The 6381-nt window shown below is 43.0% G+C and overlaps 1 pseudogene; it reads right to left on the bottom strand.

Annotated features, from left to right (window-relative positions):
* Positions 1-2588: 2588 nt before the first annotated feature.
* Positions 2589-6381, bottom strand: part of LOC141121846 (uncharacterized) — a 35392-nt pseudogene continuing 31599 nt past the window's right edge.

Below are 6381 nucleotides of genomic sequence, written 5' to 3'. Positions count from 1 at the left end.
CTCTGTACTCTGCGACCTGATATTGTCCTGCGACCTGATATTGTGACTCAATCACTCCATGCACTTTATTCCTCTCGGATGCTGGTATTGTATATCTCAAATCACATCCTATTGGATTAGAATATAACATTTGAAGGTTTTACTTGAGTCCTTGGGGTCATGTATTAATATGATGTGTTTTCTTTTTATGTTTTGTAAATCAGGATTTTAACTTTATCCGATTAAAAAATTTCCATTTTTTATCCTATGTGTGTGCCTATAAAGTCCATTTTTGCAATTCCATATTTTTTCCATAAAAGTAACAGGAGGTGAGATCATAATAGCATTATGTACACTTATGACATAACATATATAGTTACATAGTAGGTGAGGTCGAAAAAAGACACAAGTCCATCAAGTCCAACCTATGTGTGTGATTATATGTTCTAGATGTAGTAGAGAACACAGCGATTTGATCCACTTACTGTGGAGATGTCCCAAGCTCCACCTTTACTGGAGTAAGGTCCTGGATACCCTTAACAGAGTGTTTCAGGTTAATATTGGTCAGGATGCCAAGTCTTGTTTATTGGGCATTGTGGATGGCCTTCAAGTGGGGAAGATCACCAAACAGGCCATAGCCAGAGCCTTGTTCCAGGCCAGAAAACAAATCCTTGGACATTGGAAGTGCTTGGAACCTCCCTCGTGGATGGAATTTGTGGCAACGATGGGAGATATGATCCATTTGGAAAAATACATTTACCTGCATAAGGGCAGTTTGCATACATTTCAAGCACTATGGTTGCCTTGGCTTGATACTCCAGGACTATCCCCAACTGACCTAATCTTGGATTGGATCCTTTATAGATAGCATCATTCTCTTTTTTAGGGTTATATGTGGAGTTATTTTGGAGTAAGAAATGCTCATAACTTGACACTGCGGTTAGAAATGATATGTTTATTTCCATACCAGTGTGACATTGTTGGATTTGTCATTGATAATGTAGTGGTTATCTGTTAAATTCTCTGGAATGTTACAATGACTTGTAATTGAAAAAATGTATTCTCAATAAAACTTTGAGACAAAAAAGAATAATTCTATCACCAGAGCTCCTCTGTAACACTAAACTGATGACCTATAGGGGGCTTTTAAAGCGTTGCCTACAGAAAATATAGGGTACTGACGTCTGTCACCAATTCACAGACGCATACAAATTTAAGGTTTAATATTTTGGGTATCTATTTACTCAGTGCAACCTTGGCTTTTATATTTTACCAAAAAATTGGGTAATTTATTGTTTTTTGTGCCCCTAAAATTACCATATTTATCGGCGTATAACACACACCTTAACTTTAAGAGGGAAGTTTCAGAACAAAAAACTTAAAATTTAAAATAAGGGTCAGTGCTCTGCAGCCTCATCAGTGCTCATCAATGCAGCCTGATCTATGCCCATCTGCAGCCTCTAATATGCCCATTATACAGCTTGTTTAGTGCCCATCTGCAGCCTCTAACATGCCTATCTGCAGCCTCTAATGTGCCCATTATTGCAGCCTCTAACATGCCCATGATTGCAGCCTGTTTAGTATTCATCTGCAGACTTGCCTTTGCAGATGATCGCAGCCGCGCCAGTGCTGGATGACACAGAGCTGCGATCTCCTGTGTATCCAGAGATTAGACACTCACATTCCCACCCGGCTCATATGATGGACAGAGCAGTGATCCAATGCCAGGCCAGGGGGGGGCGGGACTGTGTATGACAGCGCCAGATACACAGGAGATCGCGGCTCTGTGTCATCCAGTGGCGCTCGCCCCCCCTCCTTCCACTCCGAGTAGCAGGGACCAGGGTATAACACGCACACACAATTTCCCCCTGATTTACAGATATTTTTTTGTTTCCTAGACTTTTGCGATAATATCGCGTGACATAAAAAAACTACCACTGTTTTATTCTCTAGGGTGTCTGCTTTCATAAAATATATCATGTTTTGGGGGTTCTATATAATCTTCAAGCCTAAAATTATTTTTTAACTCCTTCCCGCCTGGCCTATAGCAGAATGATGGCCAGGCGGGGGTTCCATTATCCTGATTGGAAGTCATATGACCTCCAGAAGAATAAGCCGCTTGGGCTCGTGGCGATTGGTGGTGCGGTGTGTCACTCTGACACACCACATCTCCAATCTCGGTAAAGAGCCGATGACGTAGGCTCTTTACCATGTGATCAGCTGTGTCCAATCAAAGCTAATTACATTGTAACCAGGAAGTGCCGGTTATCGGCTTTCCTTTATTCATGCTGGCAATGCGTGAGTAGAGGAGAGCCAATCAGTGGCTCTCCTGACAGGGGAATATCTGCACTGATATTCAGCATTGATCAGCGATGATCGCCCGCGATGACCACCGGTGCCCCACGAGTGATGACTAGCAGTGCCCGCCTGTGATGCCAATCAATGCCCATCAGGTATGCCAATTGGTGCCTAAAAGGGATGCTTGTCAGTTCCTCCTCATCAGTGCTGCATATTAGTGCCTCCTCATCAGTGAAGGAGAAAACTTACTTATTTAAAAAAAATTTATAACAGAAACAAAGAGAAACTTTTTTTTCAGAATTTTCTGACTTTTTTATTTGTAGCACAAAAAATAAAAACCCCAGTGGTGATCAAATACCACCAAAAGAAAACTCCATTTGTGTAAAAAAAAAAGATAAAAATGTCATATGGGTACAGTGTAGTATGACCGCGTAATCGTAATTCAAAGTGTGAGAGCGCTGAAAGATGAAAATTGGCCTGGGCAGGAAGGGAGTGAAAGTGTTCCGGTATTTAAGTGGTTAAACATGTGGGCTCTCTGGTAGATGAGGAACAAGAGATTGTCATAAGGGACAAGGAGATTGGGACCCCAATTTAGTCCCTTGGACAAGTAGTTTTTTTCAAAAAATGTCTACACCTCTAAAACTGTTTCTTACATGATGAAGATCAGCCATGGAGTATATCTGAGGTATATATATCAGGGTGTGCTTCTTCCCCACATGAGAGCTGTGATGTACAGCAACATTCATATAGAAGACATTTCCTGACCTCAAGGCACTTATAAACCTTGAGGGTTGTGTGGGATCCCTGATGTACAGGAAGATAGGACTTCAGTGAGGAACAATTCCCTCACTCAGGACAGGAATACGGCTTCTCCCCCTTGTGAGATCTCTGATGTGTGGAAAGACTGGTCTTCTGTGAAAAACATTTCCCACACTCAGGGCAGGAATACAGCTTCTCCCCGTATGCGAACTCTGATGTGTGTAAATATGAGACTTCTGTGAAAAACATTTCCCACACTCAGGACAGGAATGCTACTTCTCCCCCCGTGTGAGATCTCTGATGTCTGTAAAGACTGGACTTCTGTGAAAAACATTTCCTGCACTCAGGACAGGAATGCTGCTTCTCCCGTGTGAGTTTTCTGATGTGACAAAAGACTGTACTTCTGTGAAAAACATTTCCCGCACTCAAGACAGGAATACGGCTTCTCCCCTGTGTGAGATCGCTGATGTGTGAAAAAATGGGACTTCTGTGAAAAACATTTCCCACACTCAGGACAGGAATATGGCTTCTCCCCTGTGTGAGATCTCCGATGTTTGTAAAGACTGGACTTCACTGAAAAACATTTCCCGCACTCAGGACAGGAATACGGCTTCTCCCCTGTGTGGCATCTCTGATGTTTGTAAAGATTAGACTTCAGTGAAAAACATTTCCCACACTCAGGACAAGAATATGGCTTCTCCCCTGTGTGAGATCTCTGATGTGTGGAAAGACTGGACTTCTCTGAAAAACATTTCCCGCACTCAGGACAGGAATAAGGCTTCTCCCCCGTGTGAGATCTCTGATGTGTGTAAAGACTGGATTTCAGTGAAAAACATTTCCAGCACTCAGGACAGGAATACGGCTTCTCCCCCGTGTGAGATCTCTGATGTGTGTAAAGATTGGACTTCACTGAAAAACATTTCCCACACTCAGGACAAGAATACGGCTTCTCCCCTGTGTGAGATCTCTGATGTGTATAAAGATAGGACTTCTGTGAAAAACATTTCCCACACTCAGGACAGGAATACGGCTTCTCTCCTGTGTGAGTTCTTTTATGCACATTAAGATGGGATTTAGAACGGAAACACTTCCCGCACTCAGGACAGGAAAAGCTCTTATCTGTTGGAAGGACGGCACCGTCCCTCGCAGTCTGAGGTTCCTCAGGATAAGAGGAATACGATGGTCCATCTACACTGTGTGGTGCCGGATGGACATTTGAGGTAGTCGGGTTTTCTCCTGGACTATACTGTGTGATGTCCTCATCTTCTACTTTACAGTCTGGAGACAAAGTGAGACAATCCTCTGAGGTTTTCCTCATCTCCCGTCCATCTACTAAAATAGTAATAAAAAGATTATTACTAGACATGAGCATATTGATTCCCCTAAACCAGGACTCTGCCCACATTAGGTAGAATTGTCTCTAAGGATCTTACAATTCCCCCCTCAAGGTAACTAGTAAATGGGTCCTCTGATTTCCTACCAGTTCATTTCTTTATTCATGGACCATAGTCAGCGAGTGAGGAAACAACGAGAACTGTCTTTTATAGGAGTGACAGTGATGAGGGGATTAAAGGGATGTGTGTCCTCACCCCCTCTATCACTCATTGCCATCTTCCCAACACAAGAAGTCCTGCACTTCCTTATTTAGTCAATGATTTAGTCATGAATAACAGTGGGGCTGAGCCCCACCAGAGGTCAGAGAGTGAGGATGGGGGGAGAACAACCAAGATGAAGACTGGACTGATCCTGAAGACCACCATCATTATGGGTTATTGACTCCTCCCTTATTATCACTTTCTGTTTAAGGTTCCAAAGTTGGAGGATGTTATCACATTATTAACAACATATAAAAGTCTGTGCTCCAATCAAATCATCAGATATAAAATGTCCAGCTGGTAGGAAATGGATGTAAAAGAAGTAGGTCCTATATAATGTACAACTTATCATATAGGATACGACAGGTAGGATTTCATAGTATCAGAATGATGTAATGTACAACATAGAATATATAGTGCAGGGGTCAGGAGTATGTAATGTACAATACAAATTATATAGTGTAGGGGTCATGACTCATAATATTGGTATTCAGTAATCATTGGAAGCTTAAATGTTTTTTTTTTCACAATAGAGAAGCTTAAATGTTTACATGAGACAAGTTGCAGAGGTCCCACACCGCTGCCTCCCATCTCCTGAGACTGCACTCGGTGACTTGGGTCTGAGACTATACAGACATATCCCTCCACCCGGCTCAGCCAGCAGACTACAGACTTAGTAACCCTGGGAGAATTGTCTGTCAGACATCTTGCCATACCCGGATATGGGGCAGAAGACCCAAAGAACATACCCCAGGTGCCTAGATCAAATAACGTCTATGGTGAAAATGAATATTTTGCTGCCAGCTGAACCCCAGAATCTCCATAAATCCAGTCTAGATACATAAATTGTGTCTGCAGCACAGAGAAGGAAGATTACCCGAGAGAAATACAGGACGGGGAACACAGCTCCGGGAAGTGACCAGGGGATTACAGGCTGATATCACCCAGTCCCCGCCCTATTCTGGACCAATCAGTGAGCAGTATGGATGGAGGAATGTATTTAGTGTTAATGACCCACCTGTGCTGATCTTTGTAGGAGTGTCCTCCTCTATAAATGTCCCCGTTATTCCATCCTCCTCCATAGACTGCTGATAATCCCCCACATACCTCTCTTCTTCTTCTGCTTTAATCTCAAATTCTATATCGATTGGATCTCCACTCTAAATCAAGAAAATGAGAGAACGTCATCTGTAAATATAAGCTTTGTTATTGTGACATCACATAAAAATCCACACATTGTCTCCATGAGTCTGTGTTTTATAAACTCCGTCCCACCAACCTTGTAACAGTGGGGAATGGTGTGACCTTCCTGTGTGGAATCCCGGGAATACATAGGACAGGGACATCTCTCTGGTGGGTTCCTGGTATTAGGTGACTCCATCATATCCTTGTGTCCTTCTGAAAACTCCTTCATGACTCCATACTCCTCATCCTCCTCTTTATACTCTTCTTTAACATCAATATTATCATCCCCGAGGTTTCCACTCTGAAAGATGTAATAAAACATTCATTGTAATAAACATGCTGTGTATAGGGGGCGTGTCCAAGCCGCAGACCAAGATGGCTGCTTGGCTCTAGAGCTCCCTGCCACACCGGGTCTCTATTGCGGCTCACAGAGCACTAGACAGCCACTTTCAGCCCCAAACGGAGACACAAACATCGAGGAACAACCAGGCTATGTCCCACAGAAACAAGGGGCCGCGCTGCTTAACAGATTTCTTCATGCGGATGACCAGCAAGCATGCACAAG

Source organism: Aquarana catesbeiana, unplaced genomic scaffold (genome assembly GCF_042186555.1).
Source record: "Aquarana catesbeiana isolate 2022-GZ unplaced genomic scaffold, ASM4218655v1 unanchor233, whole genome shotgun sequence".
NCBI classification, from domain to species: domain Eukaryota; kingdom Metazoa; phylum Chordata; class Amphibia; order Anura; family Ranidae; genus Aquarana; species Aquarana catesbeiana.
The sequence above is the reverse complement of the archived record's forward strand: the minus strand, read 5'-3'. Positions and strand labels throughout refer to the sequence as shown.